Source organism: Gossypium arboreum, chromosome 3 (genome assembly GCF_025698485.1).
Source record: "Gossypium arboreum isolate Shixiya-1 chromosome 3, ASM2569848v2, whole genome shotgun sequence".
Taxonomy (NCBI): Eukaryota; Viridiplantae; Streptophyta; class Magnoliopsida; order Malvales; family Malvaceae; genus Gossypium; species Gossypium arboreum.
The window spans coordinates 49,102,996-49,126,250 of record NC_069072.1 but is presented as its reverse complement, the minus strand read 5'-3'; the positions used below and the strand labels follow the sequence as shown (position 1 = coordinate 49,126,250).

The following is a 23,255-nucleotide window of genomic DNA, read 5'->3' as shown; positions in this document are numbered from 1 at the left end:
AGGAATTTTAATTTAATTATTAAAAGAATCAGTGTTGGGAGTTGTTGGGCTTTTAAATAAAGATAGGGGAAAATGGCATCAAAAAACCTTATGGAGGAGTGGCTAAGTGACGCCACTTAGGGTGTAGGGAGGTGGCGTTAGTGGCTAGCAAGGAGGTTCAAGGTTCGAATCCTAGCTTAGTGTTTTTAGAAGTTTAATTTTGGCCTTCTAGAAGGTTGGAAGTGGCGTGGAAATGGACTCCAAGGGAAGTGTTCAGGAGAAAAATCTAAGGAAAAGATCAAGGGGTTATTAGGGAGAAAAACGAAGAGATAAGAAGTGAGGAGCAAGTGGAGTCGAAATGGGAAATTGGGCTTGAGGAGTTCGGCCATAAGGGTTATAAATAGGTGCCGAATGCAAGGGCAAGAGGCTAATGCCAAAATCTTTTTCTCACCTTGTTGCCAGGAACCCTCTTCCCTAAAAGCCGAAAACCCTTCTATTTTCTTCCTTTTCTTTCTACCGATTTCTCCAAAAGCCGAAAACCCTTGTTCTCCTTTTGATTTTCCTCGTGCCGATTTCTTTTTTTCTATTTTGGGTTTAGTCGATTCTTCTTTCTCTCTCCCTTGGTGCCGAATAAGCAATTGTTGCCATTATCTCTAGAGCTGAATACTCTTTGACCGAATTTAGTGTAAGTGTTAATCTTCCAATCGGTTTTCTTTGCTAAGTATCTAATATTGTCCCTCACTCTTTCTAATCAACTGTGGTAGGGAATTAATATCGGATCTCAGATCTTAGCTCATTGCCGAATTGTTCCTTAGGTGTTGCTGTGTTGGTAAGTATTCCTCTCCCATTGGCTAAGGTGATAGGATGTTCATAGTTAAGGTAAGGGGACTTGTGTTGGATACGAGTCATCTATTATTCTGGTTTTAATGAGTAAGATTAATGCAGATCTAGGGAGTACGTGATCAAGGAAAGCTATTAAGGATTGGTGTTCAAGGTAAGGTTAAGGTGAGGCTTTAGTTTTTGGGTAAAATATGTATTAAGCATGCGATTAATTGAAGGGTGATATCGATTGTAGGTTTGGGGCTAAGGAAATCATAGCACGCTTTATTACCAAGTGTGTGCATATACTACACACACACTATGAATCGGCAAAAGCTGAAATGCCTAAATGCCAAAAAGCCGAAAGTTTGGCTACGATAGTCTTGCAAGTGGACGAACACTTGTAAGGGGGAGGCCAATAGGTTTTCTGAGACCCACGGGAAATTTCGTGGACTTGGGTTGTGATTTGGCCATACGGGCCAAAATGGGCTAAATGGGCCCGATGGGCTATTGGGGCCATAATAGGTAAAAATTTAATATTGATGCTATGTGATAGGAATTTGTATGTGAGCATGAATATGAATGTGACTGGGCCTAATCGGTCATATAAATGTGATTAGGGCCTAATGGGCCATATATAGGAGATTTGGGTATAATAGGCCATATGAATATGATTGGGCTTAATGGGCCAGATACAGATATGTGAATTAGTTTGGGCGTTGTAAGGGATTTTGGGCCTAGAATATGATAACTACATAAGACTTAATTAATATATTGCGACATTGGACAAGTCAAAGGGTTAAGCTGTGGCAACGGGTATATGCATGTCTAGGACTGGATCTAAGGAGAGCTTGGTACTTAAGCGGTCTTAATGACCCACCTTCTCTCTTCTGGAATCCTACCTCGTCCATAGAATTCGTTCATCTTAGCTCGCGGGACTTGTTAACGGGTCAAGGTAAGTGAAAACCATAATTAAGGGAAAATTACCAAAATGCCCCTAAGGGCAAAAATGACCAAAATACCCCTAGGTGTTGAATGTAAGTTTTATGGATGTGACATGCATACATATGATGTTCTGCTTAGGCTGCATATGAGGTGGGAACTATGGAAAGGAGGAAGTATATGAGGATCGCATGGTTTCCTGACAATCATGGATCCACTAGTGGCTTTTAAAGCCCAATATGTAAATAAAGGCAATTCTGCAATCGGGCTACCATTGGTGTGTGGGCTGGGTGGGTCGATATTTATGTCCCCACATGGTGTGACGGGGGACGGAGCTGGTGTGTAGTGGATGGATAATTTGGGTGGGGTTGCATTACATGTTCGATGATTTCTCTTTGAATGCTTGTTTTTTATCGAGGGTTGTACACTGAGGTTGCAAAAACTCACCCCCTCTTTTATTTTATTTTCAGGTGATGGTCGATAGAAGGTTAGATGTTTGAAGGGACTCTGGGTGGCCGGCTAGCAAGATAATTCAGACTTGGTTTTTTTAAGCATTTAAGTTTTTATTTCCTTTTAGGTGTGCTCAGATCAGATTGTAATAAGGTTTTCATTATGTTATTATTACTTGAATTATTTGGTTCATTATTTTTATGCGATGTAATTATAAGAAGTTGAACATGATTTCTTAAACTATAGTATGTTTTTCTACACTTCTGCAACTCAATTTTTAAATGACATGTTTTCATAAAAACATATGCTTCAAACAAGTGATGTTAAGGAGTTTTTATTTTTGTTAATTAAGGTTTCTTTTATTTTAAGAAGGGCTTTCAATGAAAGCACGGTTTTTGCTAAAACACTTCAATGTGACACACTAGATTCAGCCATAGTGTCTGGGTCGTGTTTGGGGTGCTACAAGTTAATGATCTAAATTTTCTATGATAGATCAAGAAAGATGAGAACGGAGTCTTGATAAAGGCAAGAACAAAGCGTACAAGGCATAGACACTATTTCAAATATTTTGTACCGAGGTAAGTACATGTACAAATAAATACCTTAATTAATGTTTTAAATGTTTAAATAACATATGGATAATTAATATATTATTTGGTTACCTTGTTGCTATAATATGTTTTGATGTTTTATTCTTATGTTACAAGTGTTGCCATGTTAGCATTTGTATATGACAATGTCATATGTTATAAGTCCAACATTCCGAAAATGTTCGACAAAGAGACGTAAGTCCAAAAATCCCATTTGAACTTAGGAATAGGTAAGGATACTAGTGACATGTCACTAGGATAGCTATGTATGTATGAACTTGTTCGATGACATGATCCTTGCTAGGTTTGGGAGTTTGTGTAGCCCTATTATGAGGTATGTAATTCTGTGGTACACGCTAGGTCTGAGAGCTTATGTAGCCCTGTTGAATGGCATGGTAATGTGATGCATGCTAGGTCCAGGTGCTCATATGCAGCCCTGTTGAGAGGCGTGCTATGTCATGATTATGGCACTTCGGTGCATTTATATCCGAGTATCCTATCCTTTATTCCAAATGTTCAGTGGGTAATGTGTATGAGATTCAAACGTAAACTAAGTAAAATGCATATGTGTACAGTGGAGCAAAGGTATGTGTTTAATCTGTTTACTTCTATGACTATGATCATCCATGGCAATATATGTTTTTATGTATTATGCTTATAAAGAAAATTTAGATCACATGTTTGATGAAAGGTATGGAAAAGTGACAAAGGTGTAAATAGTATTCTATAGTTTAATAAAGATTTACTTTATTTGTATGTGTACTTACTAAGCTTCATAGCTTACTCCTCCCTTTTTTATTTCTTTTAGATTCGTCAAGCTAGCTCAAAGGATCGAGAACATTGGAGCTCGGGTCACACTATCAACTAAACTTTGGGTATAATATATTTGACTATTTTGAGTCATGGCATGTATAGGTGATTGTTATTTTGTATATGTGTCATGTCATGCGGCTAGCCCAAAGTAATGGTTTCCTAATTGGTATGATTATTTTGTTTATGGCCAAGTGAATTGGTCCATATAGTTAATTGGAGTGTTTTCTTATAATTATCTCTTGATTGCATGCCAAATTATGTATGTGATTGTGGTCTATACTAGATAGTAGGATATTAAACATGTTGGAGTACATGAGGGTTCTTGAGTGACCAATGGCTTGGAAGATAGCCTCTAAATGGTCCACATGAATAGACGCATGAATAGGTGTCTAAATCGTGTATGACACATAGACAGCCCACACGGTCATGTCGTTCAGCCTTGTGTCCCCTGCACCCAAAAATTTCCATGTTGCATGCTTTGTAGTAAGTACACAGGTTGGAGACACGGTGGTGTGTCTTATCCGTGTGTGACACACGGGTAGACCACACGAGCGTGTGTTTTTCTCGTGTGTCCCTAAATGGATGATGACATCATAAATAGAATGTCCAGGTTTTTTAACACGGGCGACAACACGAGTGTGTCTAGGCCGTGTGAGGGACACGGGTCGAGGACACTGGCGTGTGTCTAGGCCATGTGAAAACCACTGCACCTTGAACTGAAATAAATAAATTTCAGGATCCCACACGGGCTAGGGGCACGGGCGTGTCCCAAGCACACGGATGTGTGGTGTTCCTCTACACGGGCGTGTGAGGCCAGAGTACAAAAATTTTCGTAAGTTTTTCATACATTCTCGGTTCAGTCCCGGGTCACTTTAAATGTATGCTTCGGGCCTTGTAAGCCCATATAAGGGACAAAATGATGGAATTGAAATTTTATAACCTGCATTTTAGTTGGATGTTTGTATGTTCGTCTGGTAATGCCTCGTACCTTATCCCGGTCTCGGGTACGGGTAAGGGGTGTTCCACTCCACTTCTAGATTGACATTCCCTATGATGAAATTTATTACAATGTTTACATTTCGATTTGGGATTACTGACACTACCCACACTGGTCACAGATGGAGATGAAGACCTCGGGTTAGAACGTTGAGAGCCTCGCTCTCTTCCAGAATATCTCGTAGAGGATGCAACGCGATTATAATTTCTTAGAAGCAAATGATTGTAACTTACTCATAGTTCTTTTTCCAAAAACCCGAGCCTCTCTTTCGGCTTATTTTTTTTCTTTACTCAATTCCTCAGCTTTGTGTGCTTGATAAGCTAACACTGCAAATTCCTTTATTTTGAGAATTCCAATAAATAACTTGATATCCTCATTTAAACCCTCTTCAAAGTGTTTACACATCTCGGCCTCAGACTGGACCCATTCTCGGGCATATTTACTCAGCCGAAGTAATTCTTGTTCATACTCAGACATAGTCATATTTCCTTGTGTGAGCTCTAGAAATTCTTTCTTTTTCTGATCCATGAATCTCTGACTCACATACTTCTTCTTGATTTCAGCTTGGAAGAATTCCCTTATAATATTCTCTCTTGGTACCACTGAAGTTATGGTATTCCACCAATCATAAGTTGTATCTTTAAGTAAGGATACTACACATTTCAGACATTCAGTAGGTGTACAAGACAATTCATCAAAAACCCGGATAGTGTTCTCTAGACAAAACTCAGCCCTTTCAGGATCATCATCTCCTGTAGCACTAAATTCTTCTGCCCCGTGTTTGCGGATTTTATCTATCGGAGGCTTACCAATTCTAATAGGTTCGACACCCTGTGATACCTTAGGAATTGGTTGGGGAGTAGGTGAGGGAGGTTGTTGTACAGCAGGGTTTGTTCTCAAGTACTGCATAAACCATTCATTTATCATTTGAAAGAAGGCTTGTTTCACCTCCTCACATCGGTCCTCAGACACGGGCCTTTCACCATCAGACGCAGATGCAAATCTTTGAACTGAAGCTAAAGCATTGCTCTTAGCTACCTCAAATTCATCACTAGCTCAGTTCGATGACATTACTATATGAAAAGCACATTAAAAATGATCAGGTGCCATCACACTATGACAATTTATATAATGGCCTGTATAGCTAAACTCGTGTTCGCTACATCAAATCCAAGAATAGGCTAAATCGTAGCTCTAATACCACTAAATGTAACACCCTTAACTCGTACTTGTCATTGGAACAGGGTTTCAAAGCATTACCAGAACATTCAGAACATTTTTCCATTTAACCACATAAATTACTATTCATTTACCCAAATCATCCATAATGTCCCTTGATCGGGCCCTCGAGGCCCAATACAAACATTAGAATCAAATCAACACTTAATCGGGATCTCTAAGAATTTTTCGCGAATTTACAAAATTTTTCCAAGGTGCAAAGCTCACACGCCCATGTGGTCCAAGGGACACGTCCGTGTTGGAGGCCGTTGATAAATCATAATATATACATATCTTTACCCCATGCTTAACGCGTTTTATGGATGATTTTCCCTTAGAATTAGTGAATTCGATACTTCTAATGCTTTAATTTTATGTTTTATACTTAGGAGAGCATAGGAGAATGAAAGGAATGAGAAACGGGCCAAAAACGGAGAAAATGGGCCAAAGTACGAAATCAATACGGCCTGGACCTCCTCACACGGGCAAACCACATAGCCGTGTCAATTTGGTAGGCTCGAGCACGGCCTGAAGTAATCACACACTGATGTGTCACTGCCAAGCCCAAGTTGAGTCCAATTCGAAAAAGGCCAATTTTGAGGGTTTTTAGGCAGTCTAAAGCCTATAAATGCACCCTAGAGGAGGAGGAAAAGGGGGGCACACAGGGAGGAAGGAAGGAATTACTCGAAGGAAGCCGATTGATCCATCTCAGAAGCCGGATTCATCATCAAGACTGAATATCTCCCCTCAATATCCCTTCAGGAGTTTTTAGGTTTTCTTTATGTTTTGTATTCTTTATTATTCTAAGATGTTTTCTTATTTAGTTATGAACTAAAACCCTTAAATACCTAAGGGGAATGAAACCTAAGACGAATCTTGTTATTATTTTCTGAATTGTATGATAAATATTTAACTTGTTATTAATTATGTGTTCTTAATTCTTGTTTTAATACCCCAGGATACTAATTCAAGATAAGCTCTTATTCAGGGGAAGAATAGACCCTGTCTAAGAGTACATTTGTCATAATTAAGCGGAGTTGATTGCGCGCCTAGAGATAGGGTGATAAGATTTTGCCGGATTAGGCTGAAACCTAATAAGGGGATCCATAGATCGAGTTAATGCAACCCTAGGGTGTTAATTAGAGAAAGGCCTCAATTATTCAATCTATGGATTAGACATTATTAGTCTTGAATAGGGATAATAACATAACTTAGGGATCTCTCCGGAACAAGTTGAATGAATAAATCGTCTGATTCGAAGCGAGAATAACAAGTAAAGTCTAGGTGGATTTTTCCTTAGGTATTGTCTTAATTCAATCGATTTTCCCAAAAGAAATTCCCCAAGTCTATTCTCTATGAGTTCTTAGATTAGATAATTAGTTAGTTAAAAAAAAACCTCTTTATTCTTAGGCTAGATAATAAAAAGACAGTCATTACTAGTACTTTTAGTTGCTTTGGGTTCGGCAATCCGGTCTTGCTAAAACTATACTACTGTTCGATAGGTACACTTGTCTACATCGCGATAATAGTTAGTTTCCAGAATGATTAACTATAAATATTTAAAACCTATCACGAAATAAGGCGATCAAGTTTTTGACACCATTATCGGGGACCTAAGATATTAGGAACGCTCAATTTTTATTACTTTAGCCATTTATTTTTCTTGCAATTTAATTTAATTTAATTTATTATTATTTATTAATTTATTTTTTCTTTCTCTTGGCAGGTTTTTATAGTTTGTGACTAGAAGAAACTCGTCAGGACCACTACTTTTTGACAAAGGAAACGATCGCAAGTTCGTAGAAACCAATGAGAAATAAGGCGAAGCTTAAGATACATAGAGAACGAGCAAGAGGATGATTCTCAAACCCCAACCGAAGAGATGGCTGAAAACCAAGACAATCAGCTACCTCCTGTAATTGCGGTTAATCAAAATCCTACTCCACGCACTATGTATGATTATGCTAAACCTTGTTTAACAAGAACTGAATCGAGCATAGTTAGACCTACTGTAGCTGCAAATACTTTTGAACTAAAACCTAACATTATTCAAATGAAACAACAATTTTTTAATTTGATGGTTGCAGGATGAGGATCCCAGCGCTCACTTAGCAAACTTCTTGGAACTATGCGATACATTTAAAATTAATGGTGTTTCTGATGATGCCATTCGTCTTCGATTATTCCCTTTTTCATTGAGAAACAAAGCTAAACAGTGGTTGAACTCATTACCAGAGGGTCAATCACTACTTGGGAACAAATAACTGAAAAATTTCTATTAAAATATTTCCCACCGGCTAAAACAGTCAAATTACGTAATGATATCTCTTCGTTTGTGTAGATGGACTTAGAAACTCTTTACGATGCATGGGAGAGATACAAGGACTTAATGAGAAGGTGCTCTCACCATGGGTTACCGCTTTGGCTTCAGGTTCAAACGTTCCATAATGGCTTGAATCCTTCGACTCGGCAAATGGTTGACGTAGCTGCTGGTGGAACCATCAATAATAAAACACCTGAAGATGCTTATAAGTTTATAGAGGAGATGTCACTGAATAACTATCAATGGCAAGTCATGAGGACAAAACCAACGAAAACAGCCGGTGTTTATAGCATCGATTCAGTCACAATGCTCTCTAACCAGGTAGAACTTCTAAATAAAAAGATTGATGGTTTTCTTAGTTCTTCACAAGTTCACCCAGTAATGCAATGCGAAGCAAGTGGAGATGGAACAAGCCATTCAGAATGCCAACCTTATGGCCACAACATAGATAACGAGCAGTTAAATTACATGGGTAATAATCCTCAATTTCAAAACAATCCATATAGTAAGACTTACAATGCAGGTTGGAGAAACCACCCAAATTTCTCATGGGGAGGCCAAGGAAACTAGAGACCACCTCCAGGCTACCAACAACCACCCTACCACCAAGAAAGAAAGCTGAACCTTGAAGAGATGCTCTCAAAATTTATATCAGTGTCAGAAACTCGTTTCCAGAATACTGAGACCGTACTTAAGAATCAACAAGCGTCAATCCAAGGGCTCGAAACTCAGATAGGCCAGCTTTCCAAACTAATCTCCGAATGACCAAAAGGTAGCTTGCCAAGTAATACTGAACCCAACCCAAGGGAATAGCTCAACACAATTAATATTCAAGATGACAAAGGAGTCATTGAGCCTGAGCCAGAATTGAGGCAAGAAACTATTGTAAGCAAATGTCAAGGTGAGGTAGGTCATAATAAAAACAAATCAGTGAATGTCGAATATAAACCTCATGTTCCATACCCCAACACGACAAGGAAAGACCGCTCAGATGAACAATTTGGTAAATTCCTTAAACTCTTAAAAATATTACATATTAACTTACCGTTTATTGAAGCTCTATCACAGATACCAAACGTAATGAAATTTTTAAAGGAGCTTTTAGCAAATAAGCGGAAGTTGGACGAGGTGTCGCATGTGGAGCTAAATGCAGTTTGCTCAGTTATTCTGCAAAATAAGCTACCGAACAAATTAAAATATCCAGGGAGTTTTACAATTCCTTACTTAATTGGTAGTTTAGATGTTAATAATGCATTAGCTGATTTAGGGGCTAGTATTAACGTCATGCCCTACAAAATGTTCAAACAATTAGGTCTTGGGAAACCCAAACAGACTAGGATGAGCATTCAATTAGCAGATAAAACTATAAGATTTCTTAGGGGTATTATAGAAGATGTGCTAGTTAAAATAGATAAATTTATATTTCCCGTGGACTTCATTGTTCTAGACATAGAAGAGGATAGCAACACTCCTTTAATTCTAGGAAGGCCTTTTTTAGCAACTGCTAAAACGATCATTGATGTTGGCATAGGTGAACTCACACTCTGTGTGGGAGACGAAACAATCCCTCTTCAAGCTCGTAATTCTGGCAATACATCAGAAATTGAAGGTGGTCCTTTCACCCATTCTACTAAAACTAACAATATGGTACAACCTACTTTGCAGGAAATGAGTCTGAAGGAAGCACATGAGTCATTCTTAAGCAATAGTAGAGGACTTGTTCATGAAGATCGAAGGTTACAAATCGAGGAGCTAGATGAATGGCGGACGCATAAATCGAGAACACACGATAAACCAAAACTACGCCAGGACGAGCTCAATAACTTTTCAAATCAACTTAAGGTTGGAGATATAGTCTTATTAGATGTCGTAGATCCCCACATTGTCACTACCACACTGAATGAAGAAATCCCTCTTACGGTACTCAGCATTTTCCAATTTAGTACAGTCAAGGTGAGTCATCCCAAGTTCGGCACTGTTAAGGTGAACAACACCCGTTTAAAACCTTATTTTGATGAGATTGATAGTAGGAATGAGGAGTATAAAATCCTCAAACAACCATGATCATTCAATAGAGAGGTAAGTCGAGCTTAGACATAAATAAGCGCTTCTCAGGAGGCGACCCAAGCACTAACTGTATTAACTTCTTTAAAATTTAGTCTTAAACACCTAACTTACTAACAGAGCTCTTGAATTTAGGTTTTCCACAGAGACACGGCCAAGCACACGAGCATGCTTAGGGCCGGGTAAAAATAGGGCAAAAATTTTCCCAAACACGGGCTACGATAAAAAGCCACAGCCGTGTGACATGGCCGTGGTCGAGCCTGACAAAACAACACGTGCGTGAGACATGCCCGTGTGGAAGAACCGTGGGTGAACCTGTTAAAACAGCACGGGCGTGCAACACGCCCTTGTCTAGCACCCGTGGTTGAACGTGTTAGATTGACACGAGCATGGGAGAAGCAAACAATGCCAGACACAACCGTGTGACACTACCGTGTGCACCCACACGCCCAAGGAACACGGGCGTGTACTAAATGTCAGACGCACCGAAATTCAAAATTTACGAATCACACGGGCTAAAATTGGGGAACACGGGCGTGTTATGTAACACCCCTTACCCGTGTTTGATGCTAGAATAGGGTACAAGGCATTACCAGACTTAATCACTAATCATCGTATAAAAACCGATTCATAATTAATAACATAATCAAGACTATCTACATTAAATGAATTTATACAATAGAGACCTTCAAATAACATAGGTCAATATTTTAAGCCAATTCCTAGAAACTTAATAACAATTAAACGAGTCTCCATACATGCCAAAGACTTAAAATACTTTAAAACCTTTATATATCGATCAATAGTTTGATAGTGTGATTTAACCTCCGGTGACCTCCAACTCGAGCTAACATCTACGACACTATAGGAAAAAGGAAAGAAAGGGAGTAAGCATTATAGGTTAGTAAGTAAGTATGTATATATTAATAAACAATACATTATCATACTTTAAACAAAGTCACAATATGTTCCCGGAATATTACCATCACAAACACACATACTTTCACTATTACAATCATAAACAGGTTTAAAATAAGCTGTCTAGTAGAGTACCAATAACTAAATTATTTATTTCTAGAGCTATAGAACTCCAAACTCTAAACCATTAATTTTACTTGAAACTATATTCACATATATTCTTACCATAAAATTTTTAAATTTTTTGGTCAAGCCAATTAGAACAGTTTATTCATTGAAGTTACCCCTGTTTCACTGCTCAACTGTTCTGACCACTCTTCACTACAAATCCATTTTCTCCTTGTACAGAATTCAAAGAATGTTCTTGTTTATTTCATTTGAAACTAGACTCATTAAGGATTTCATGAATATAAATTATATCCCATAATTATTTTTGTACAATTGTTAATAATTTTTCCAAGTTAGAACAGGGGATCACGTAGTCATTCTGAACTAGTCTCTCAAAAACTTAAATATCTCATAATATAGAATTCCTTTGCTTGCTCTGTTTCTGTTATATGAAAATAGACTCATTAAGCTCTAATTTGATATCTCATTTATTCTCTGATTCAATTTCTAATATTTTTTGTAAATTTTTAGATTCACGTCACTGCAACTATCCAGAACAGTTATTATTGTCAATTTTGATCTTTCACACTTCAATTGTATTCATCACTTTCCCATAACAATCTTTCCAATTTCCAATCACATATCGAGAATATCTCTCATAAGTTACACATGTATATACTTACACTTATCATCACAAAGTCATACACAATTTCATTTAATCAATTTCCCAGTTGAACGCTTCGGAATAATAACAGATACGCAATGGTATCGCACACAGCCCACCTTTAAAATCGAAGCTCTCTTGTACACATAGTGGCCTTCACTTAGCACCACTCATGTGACCTAGCTCGATTGTACACATAATTTTGGCTCTCTTGTACACATGGTGAACACTTAGTACCACCCATGTGACCTAGCCAGTTTATCTCGTAGCTCTCTTGTCTACATGGTGTCCTTCACCTGGAACCACGCATGCGACCTAGCTACATATATCTTGTGGCTCTCTTGTCTACATGGTGTACACATAGTATCACCCATGTGACCTAGCTTGTAACACCCCGTACCCGAGTCCGTTACCGGAGTCGAACACAAGGTGCACACAGACTTAACTTAATTATTTTCACAGTCCATTTAAAATTTTCCAGACAAGCTGGTTACTGCGTCACTGCTGCCTTAAAAATCATATCTTGAGTTTCAAAGCTAGAAAATCAGTTTCGTAATTTTTTCCTGAAACTAAACTCATATGTCCATCTACATATTTTTTTCTAGAATTTTTGGTCGGGCCAATTAGTACAGTTTATTAGTTAAAGTCTCCCCTGTTACAGGGATCGACTACACTGACCTTCGCGCATTTCAACTTGGATATCTCCCTGTACAGGGCTTCAATACTAATGCCGTTTATTTATGTAGAAACTAGACTCAAAGGGGAATCTATACATATAAGGTATGACTTCTAATTGTCTCTGGATAATTTATAATAAATTTTCAAAGTCGAAACAGGGGATCCAGAAACCGTTCTGGCCTTGTTTCGCGAGAACTTTAATATCTCTTAACATATAACTCATATAACCGTTTCGTTTCTTCCATATGAAAGTAGATTCATCAAGGTTCATTTAAATAATTTATTCACTATTTAATTCCATTTCTACAATTTTTAGTTATTTTTCAAATCCACACCACTGCTGCTGTCAGCATCTATTTTCAAGGTAAACTTTACCTATTTCGTGGTTTCCATGGACCAACTAGAGTTTTGTCATACATAGGTCCACATATGATCATATTTAGCCATTCCAAGGACTGATCATTACCCAACACTTCCATTACGGTCCATAGTCACATCATGAAACCATATATACATACATAAACACAAATGATCTAATGCCATACTCCACTTCTACGAGCCATTTTCGCATGGCTGTACACGCATACATCACAAAACGTACTTGAAAAACAACAAAGGGTAGTCCTATACATGCCATTTCAAAACTCAACCAAAATTGTACCAAAAGGGGGCTTTGATAGTGTGGGAGACTTCAACTTCCAAAAATCCCAAGTCCGATAGCTGACGAGCCAAAATCTATAAAACAGAGAACAAAGAAACGGAGTAAGCAATTTATGCTTAGTAAGTTTTGAGCAAAGAATTTAAGCACAACAGAGGTATAGCATTCATATAACTAAACGGATAATTCCGTATATATATATTCTCAAATCATTCCTACTTCACATTCCAACCCCTGAATTCATACATGAGGGAATCATCTTAGCCAAATACCGGAAGCTCACTACTCGGCTGAGCGAATATTATTCGAAAGGAATCAGCTATTTCAATGCACATACGAACTTACCTCACTGCTGGAATTTTGCAAGCATATTAACTGAAATTTTTACAGCAAGATTGCTCATTCTCGAATCACGTACCTTCGGAATTTAACCGAATATAGCTACTCGCTCGATTGTCTTCGGCACATAGCCCGGTTATAATAATTCGCGCAAATGCCTTCGAGACTTAACCCGGATTTGGTAACTCGCACAAATGCCTTCGAGAATTAACCCGGATTTAGTAACTCGCACAAATGCCTTCGGGACTTAACCCGGATTTGGTAACTCGCACAAAAGCCTTCGGGACTTAGCCCGGATACCATTTGAATAACCAAGCACATATATCAACAAATCATAACACATTCGTATTTCATTCTCATTACCAAAGCTCAAACACAAGACACTTATCATATTTACAATTTCGGCTCAATAGCCACATACAAGGGCATGATTTGGATTTGTTGATTACATAATCTAATTAGATCGTAATCTAAGTTCCATTACTCGAAAACTTACCTCGGATGTTGTCGAGCGATTCCGATGGCTATTCGACCACTTTTTCCTTCCCTTTATCGGATTTAGTTCCCCTTTGCTCTTGAGCTTAATTTAACAAATAAATTGATTTAATCACTTGAGCATCGAAAAGAGGAACTCAAGGTACTTAGCACACATATATTCATTAGTCATTAAAGTCACATGTGTACGGAATCATGAATCAAACTCAACACATTAGTTAGTACTCTCCTTAGCCGAATTTTCTAAGTCAAGATAAAGCCTTCAACTGCTTACTTATGGCCGAACAACACATCAACCTATGTACTCATTCATGTGGCCGATTATGCATGTTGATGTTGAGGCCAATTACATGTTTAATACCACACATGAATGGCATACATTTTACTAACTAATGCATTACATATTGTAGCTCAATACACATCTATCATTTACTTCATAACCGAAACATCATCATAAGTAAATATATACCTTGAGATAGTATATATGTCATACCAATACATCATGTGCAAACATATATACATATAGGTGCAAGGCCCGAATCTCAAGTTGATTATAACCAAATATAAACACATATCCAAAACACAAATCTTACCTACCATGCAATAAGCATAAAGCATTCTTATGGATATACCATGGCCGAATACTTCACAACACCATACCATTTCAATTTTGGTCATGGTTAAACAAAGAACTTAATGTCTCACTCAAAAATGCTAAAAAGAAAATCCAAGAGTCATCAACCCACCATCACATACATCATTAACAAGCTTCATATTTAGCATGCAATGGCATTAACACCATATCCACCTTGGCCGAACATCATTCCCATGACATAGCAAAGATTTGAACCATGGGCTAATTAGAACTCAAGCTAGCAACTAAAAACATGCATGAATCTCATGGCACAACCTCAACATACCTTAATCTAGACACAAGTATGGCCAAACCTCCTCCTAATCCTCTTCCAAACCAAGCATGAAGCAAAAACTCCTTCCTTCTTCCTTAGGATTTTCGGCTTAAAGAAATGAAAAAGGATGAACAAATTTTTTTTTCTTTTTCTTCAACTCACGGCAATGGGGGGTAACGCTCACACATTCTTTCTTTTTTTTTTTTCCATTTCTTTATTACCCATAACCATTAATTTATTTTTTTCCTCCCATGATGCACCAACATAACATGTCTATGACATGTTTTGCCCATAATCCTTTGTCATGGCCGGCCACTAGCTATTGGGGGGGGAATTTGACATGCAAGTCCTCCCTTTTGATTACATGCACTACTAGGTCCTTATAGATTAGCCTATCACATTTCAAAAGTGTCACACAAGTCCTAATAACTGAATTAACATGCAATCGACTAAATCGAAGCTTGAAATTTTCACACATTCATAAATACATATTATAGACAATAAATATTATGCTCAAACATTTCGGTGACTCGGTTTAGCGGTCCCGAAACCACTTCCCGACTAGGGTCAATTTTGGGCTGTCACAACCCTCCCCCACATAAGAAATTTTCGTCCCCGAAATTCTTACCAGTAAATAGGTTTGGGTATCGCTCTTTTATAGTGTTCTCGGGTTCCCAAGTAGCTTCTTCCATCCCGTGTTTGAGCCATAACACTTTTACTAACGGAACCCTTTTGTTTCGCAACTCCTTCACTTCACGAGCTAGGATACGAATCGGTTCTTCTTCATAACTCATATCGGCTTGAATTTCGACCTCTGATGGACTAATTATGTGCGATGGATCAGATCTATAGCGTCGAAGCATCGAAACATGAAAGACGTCGTGAATCTTCTCAAGTTCAGGGGGCAAAATCAATCGATACGCAACTGGACCGACTCGTTCGGATATTTCATATGGCCCGATGAACCTCGGACTCAATTTGCCCTTACGCCCAAATCTGAGTATCTTTTTCCAAGGTGAAACTTTAAGAAACACTTTGTCTCCCACCTGATACTCAATGTCTTTTCGTTTCAGATCCGTGTACGACTTCTGACGATCGGAGGCTATCTTCAGATTTTCACGGATTACTTTTACTTTCTGTTCAGCATCTTTAATCAAATCTACTCCAAAAATTTTGCTTTCACCGAGCTCGGTCCAAAACAATGGTGTACGGCATTTACGCCCGTACAAGGCCTCGTAAGGTGCCATCTTAATACTTGATTGAAAACTATTGTTGTAAGCGAATTCAATCAAAGGTAAATACCGTTCCCATGAACCACTAAACTCGAGGATGCAACATCTCAACATATCCTCAAGTATCTGAATTATCCGCTCGGATTGACCATCGGTTTGGGGATGAAAGGCGGTGCTGAAATGCAACTTGGTACCCAAAGCTTCTTGCAATTTCTTCCAAAATCGTGAGGTGAATCTCGGATCTCTATCCGACGCAATAGGAATAGGTACCCCGTGTAATCTCACAATTTGAGAAACATACAATTCAGCTAGTTTATCCAATGAAAAATCCGTACGTACGGGGATAAAGTGAGCCGACTTAGTCAGTCTATCAACAACGACCCAAATCGCATCTTTCTTACTTGCCGACACTGGCAACCCAGATACAAAGTCCATCGTAACTCGTTCCCATTTCCATTCAGGTATCATGATCGGCTGAAGTAAACCCGTAGGCACTTGATGTTTCGCCTTCACTTGCTGACATATTAAACACTTCGAAACAAAATCGAAAATGTCTCGTTTCATACCATGCCACCAAAACTGGCGTCTCAGATCGTTGTACATTTTCGTACTCCCCGGGTGAATTGTCATTCGGCTACAATGAGCTTCGTTCAGAATCATCGAAATGAGTTCTGAATTTCTTGGAACACACAACTGATTTCTATACCTCAAACAATCGTCATCATCAATTTGAAACTCCGATTCCACATTCGGAACACATTCAGCCCGTTTTGCAACCAACTCATCGTCGACTTTCTGAGCTTCATGAATTTGATGAATCAATAATGGTTTGGCCTTTAATTCGGCTATTAACACATTGTCGGGTAGAATAGACAAGTGTACATTCATCGCTCGTAAAGTAAATAGTGATTTTCAGCTTAAGGCGTCCGCAACCACATTAGCCTTTCCCGGGTGATAATCAATGACCAGCTCATAATCTTTCAACAACTCAAGCCAACGCCTTTGTCGTAGATTCAAGTCTCTTTGAGTCATCAAATATTTGAGACTTTTGTGATCCGAAAATACATGGCACTTCTCACCAAATAAGTAATGTCGCCATATTTTCAAGGCGAATACGATGGCAGCTAATTCGAGATCATGGGTCGGATAATTTTTCTCATGTGGCTTTAATTGTCTCGACGCATAGGCCACAACTCGACCTTCTTGCATCAATAGGCAACCTAACCCAAGTAGGAGGCGTCACTATAGATGACAAACTCTTTGCACGATTAAATTTGCACTAAAATTGAGCTTCCGTCAAATAAGTTTTCAGTTGATCAAAACTTTTCCGACATTTTTCCGTCCATTGGAACTTAACATCTTTTGAAGTAGCCGTCATGGGTGTGGCTATCATCGAGAAACCTTTACAAACCGTCGGTAATGTAAGCAAGTCTCAAAAACTCGAACCTCATTAATATTTCTCGAGGCTTCGAGTTAAGTATGGCTGAAATTTTGCTCGGTCGACTCGAATACCCGATCGCAGATACCACATGACCCAAGAAGCTAACCTCTCTTAACCGAACTCACACTTGCTGAACTTAGCATATAACCGCTTATCTCGTAAAATTTGCAACACTAGTCTCGGTGTTCAAGCATGTTCGGTCTCATCTCTTGAATAGACCAAGATGTCATCAATGAACACAACTACGAACCGGTCCAAATCTTCTCGAAGATCCGATTCATCAAATCCATAAATACCGTAGGGCATTATTGAGCCCGAACGGCATCACTAAGAACTCGTAGTGACCGTACCTCGCTTAAAGCGATTTTGGGTACATCGAATCTCGAATCCAGAATCGATAATAACCCGATCTCAAATCTATCTTTGAAAACACCGAGGCTCCTTTAGTTGATCAAACAAATCATCAATACGCTGTAACGGATATTTATTCTTTATCGTCACTTTATTCGGTGACGATAGTCAATGCACAACCTCATGGTTCCGTCCTTCTTTTCACAAACAATACTTGGTGCACCCCAAGGTGAGAAACTTGGTCGGCGAAACCTCTATCCGTCAATTCTTGCAACCGAGCTTTCAACTCTTTTAACTCGGTTGGTGCCATACGATCACGGAGCTATCGAAATCGGCGTAGTCCGGTACAAGCTCAATACCAAACTCTATCTCCGAACAGGTGGCAAACTGGTAATTCTTCGGGAAAAACATCCGGTATTCACAAACCACCCAACAGATTCGGTTTTATTTCTAACTCCTTATCATCAAGTACATACGCAAGGTATGCTTCGCACCCTTTCTTACATATTTCGGGCCAACATTGATGATATTACGGTGGCAACCCTTTAAGTCCGTAGACTCAACTCGGACCATCTCGTTATTTTGCACCTCAAATCAATAGTCTTGCTTTTGCAATTCACAACCGCATCATGCACGATCAACCAATCCAAACCAAGAATAACATCAAATTCATCTAACGGCAAAAGCATCAAGTCCGCCGGAAAATAGGAACCTCGAATTACTAGGGGACATTTCTTACACACTTTATCGACAAGCACGTAACGACCCAAGGGATTTGACACCCGAATTACGAACTCAGTAGACTCAATAGGTAAAGTCTTACTGGATGCTAAGGTTTCGCATATATAAAAGTGAGTAGAACCAGGATCAATCAAAGCAATCACATTAGTATCATAGAGAGTGAAAGTACCGGTAATAACATCTGGCAAGGAAGCATCCTCGCGTGCGCGTATAGCATAAGCCCTAGCAGGAGCGCGAGCCTTGGATCTGGTCGTAGCATCTCTAGATCCTCTCTGACCACTACTAGCATTGCCCGTATTCCCAGATGGTCTACCTCGAGCAGTGGTAGCACCCGATTTCCCACTCTGATTTATATTCTGTTCAGGCAACCTCGGGCAGTCTTTAATGAAGTGGTCGACTGATCCGCACTTGTAACAGGAGCGGTCACAGAACCTACAACTTCCACAATGCCATTTACCACAATACTGGCACTCTGTTCTCTCTCGACGATCATTTCCAACACTGGCGATCGAAGTGACTCGTGTGCTCACAGGGGGTCGATCGCGATCTCGTCTAAAAAGGCCTGAAGTGCCTCTAGACCGGCCCACATCATCACGAAATTTCTTCGATGCCTGTTGAAGAGACTTTCCCGAGGATCTTTTACGAAACTCTGCAGTTCCCACCTCAACTTTTTGTTTTTCTTTTCTAAGCTCTTCGGCTTTACAAGCTCGCTCGACAAGTACTACGAACTCTCGTATTTCAAGAATGCCAACTAACATTTTTATATCTTCATTCAGCCCATCCTCAAGCGTTTACATGATAGCCTCGGACGAAATACATTCCGGCGTATCTACTAAGTCTAACAAATTTTCGCTCGTAATCGATGAATCGACATAGAACCTTGCTTAAGCTCAAGAAATTCCTTCCGTTTTGATCAACAAATCTCGATCGATATACTTTTTCCAAACTCGGTTTGGAAAAACTCCCAAGTTACTTGCTCTCGGGGCACTGTGAAGTCGAGTACTCCACCAATAGTAGGCGAATGCGTAGCAAGGAGATAGTACACTTCAGCATTCATCGGTGTACAAGATAGCTCATCGAGTGCCGGATAGTGTTGTCCAACCAAAATTCAGCTTGCTCGGCATCGTCGCTATCCGTAGCTTTAAATTCAGTAGCCCCATGTTTTTGGATTACATCAGCTGGGGCTTATTTGACCTTATTTGGTCGATTCGGAGGTATTGTAGGTCTTGGGGTTGTATTAGTCGGGAATGGAGGTTGTGGAACAGTAGTATTAGTTCGAATGTATTGGTTGAACCAATCATTCATCACATTATAAAAAGCTTGCCTAGCCTCATCATTCGGATTGCTAGCAATAGGTTGAGAGTCCGCGGTCTTTGTCCCTTGTGCGAGGAGCAGCGCTACACTCTCAAGATCATCACCACCGCTTCGGTCGGGATCGGGATCCATTACTATAAATAAACACATTTGCAATTGTCAGAAATCACCACACTATCAAATAATCACATAAACTGGCATGTATAGCTAGACCCAAACGCATTACGGTAGTCCTAGAATCGACTAAACCGTAGCTCTGATACCAATAAAATTGTAACACCCCGTACCCGAGTCCGTTACCGGAGTCGAACACAAGGTGCACACAGACTTAACTTAATTATTTTCACATTCCATTTAAAATTTTCCAGACAAGCTGGTTACTTCATCACTGCCCCTTAAAAATCATATCTTGAGTTTCAAGCTCGAAAATCAGTTTCGTAATTTTTCCCTGAAACTAGACTCATATGTCCATCGACATATTTTTTTCTAGAATTTTTGGTCGGGCCAATTAGTACAGTTTATTAGTTAAAGTCTCCCCTGTTACAGGGATTGACTACACTGACCTTAGCGCATTCCGACTTGGATATCTCCCTGTACAGGGATTCAATACTGATGCCGTTTATTTCTGTAGAAACTAGACTCAAAGGGGAATCTATAAATATAAGGCATGACTTCTAATTTTCTCTGGATAATTTATAATAAATTTTCAAAGTCGAAACAGGAGATCCAGAAATTGTTCTGGCCCTGTTTCGCGAGAACTTTAATATCTCTTAACATATAACTCATATGACCATTTCGTTTCTTCCATATGAAAGTAGATTCATCAAGGTTCATTTACATAATTTATTCACTATTTAATTCCATTCCTACAATTTTTAGTGATTTTTCAAATCCACACCACTGCTGCTGTCAGCATCTGTTTTCAAGGTAAACTTTACCTATTTCGTGGTTTCCATGGACCAACTAGAGTTTTGTCATACATAGGCCAACATATGATCATATTTATGTAACACCCCGAACCCGAGACTGTCGCCGGAGTCGAACACGAGGTGTTAACAGACTTCAAACCACTTATTGAGAATTTCCCAGACAAGTTGCCAATCTGTGTACTAGTCGCTTCAAAAATCATATCTTGAGTTTTACAACTCGAAAATCAGTTTAGTAATTTTTTCCTGAAACTAGACTCATATGTCCATCTACAGAATTTTTTCTAGAATTTTTGGTCAAGCCAATTAGTACAGTTTATTAGTTAAAGTCTCCCCTGTTGCAGGGATTGACTACACTGACCTTTGTGCGTTACGAATTAGATATCTCCCTGTACAGGGCTTCAATACTGATGTCGTTTGTTTCTATAGAAACTAGACTCAGAGAGGAATCTACACATATATGGCATGACTCCTAATTATCTCTGGTTAATTTACAATGATTTTCCAAATTCGGAACAGGGGATCCAGAAACCGTTCTGGCCCTGTTTCACGAGAACTTTAATATCTCTTAAAATACAGCTCATATGGTCGTTTTGTTTCATCCATATGAAAATAGACCCATCAAGCTTCGAGTACGTAATTTTTTTAGGTATTAATTCCATTTCTACTATTTTTAGTGATTTTTCGATCTCATATCACTGCTGCTGTCCGCAACAGTTACTGCAGTAGACTATGCCAATTTCATGAATCCTTCCTTAGCATTACTACTCATCCATCATACGTGACACAAATTATGGCCACCTTATCAAAATTAAGGTTTCTAAGACTCGTGGCTATAGATTCTAGCATCCCACTCAAACGACCACATAGGCCATTTTCACATGGCTTAAAGTTTACAACCCAAAATTTAACAAAACAAAATAGCTCATACATGCCAAATGTTCTCCTAAGTCGACCAAGAAGACAATACCAAAAATTGCTCACGGTGTGATGACTTCGTTGTGATTCTGAACACCCAAAAGGAGACGAGCCCAAGGAACCTAAAATGGGTGACAAGAAAACACCGAGTGAGTTTATAACTCAGAAGTCATAAGCATTCCACAACCATCCATTAATACAATTATCATAAAATGAAATAATGAAACAAGGCCAAATGTTCCAGCCATACCGAACTATACCATAGTTCCTTAGATCTTCGGATCAATCTCATACCAAGTCATACATTTACATTTCATATACTGTTCAATAGGATATTTGAAGCAATTTCCATACATCATTTCATTTCCGCAACAATCATGCAATCAAATGAACTTTCATCTATTCCACGATACCTTATTTACGGAATGCAATTGAAATCATCACATAGATTTAAATCTTACCAACTCCACCCGAGCATGAACTTAGCATCTATTAGCCATGAACTCAAGGTACTTACTCTTTCCGCTGTCCATATTCATCTCGATAAAGTCACGCCTCCATATAAATGTTCAATCGGAGATATGTGTAGAGTTCGCACACATAGTGCTTAATACTCAATCACGCACACTTAGTGCCATATGATTCAAGCCCGCACACATAGTGCCATATAGTCCAAACTTCACACTTAGTGCCGTACATTACAAGCTTGCACACTCAAGTGCCAATCTAAATCACCGTACACATCTATTTCTCGCACACTTAGTGCCGAACCAAACTTCCTACACATTTCACTATCTCTTTTACGTTCAATCATTATCATCTTTTCATACACATACATTTGTATATATTTCATCTCATTAAACACAATTGCATAGATATTACAATCATTTAAGCAATATCAAATATATGCTTAATGACTTACCTTGTGTTGGGTAAAAATAGTCCAAGCCGGCTACTCGATGACCTTCGCCTTTCCCTTGCTTGATTCTCCTTCTTTAACTCCTTGAGCTTAATCAATAAATCAACTAGTTTAACCATCTCGCTAAACATTCATAATTCAATTACACATGCATATGTATGTTTGTATATTCAGCAACCGTCCTCACTTATTACCCATTTAGTCAACAATCTAAGCCAAGATAAGGCTTCAATATGGTTGCCTCTAACCGAATACATGCTCACCAATTTCCCTTCATGTGGCCGAATATGCATGTCCATGTTGAGGCCATTTATGCACTTATTACCACACAAAAACAGCATACATTTTACTAACTAATACCTTTCCATATTGTAACTCAATACACATCTATCATTTCCTTCATAACCAAAACATCATCATAAGTAAGTATATACCTTAAGATAGTATATA

The 23,255-nt window shown here is 38.8% G+C and overlaps 1 non-coding gene across 1 annotated transcript; it reads right to left on the bottom strand.

Moving 5' to 3' along the window:
- Positions 1–8,116: 8,116 nt before the first annotated feature.
- On the bottom strand, positions 8,117–8,223 carry LOC128290740 (small nucleolar RNA R71). The gene has a single exon (XR_008280527.1). It is a non-coding gene; the product is annotated as a small nucleolar RNA R71 (small nucleolar RNA).
- Between the last annotated feature and the right edge of the window lie 15,032 nt (positions 8,224–23,255).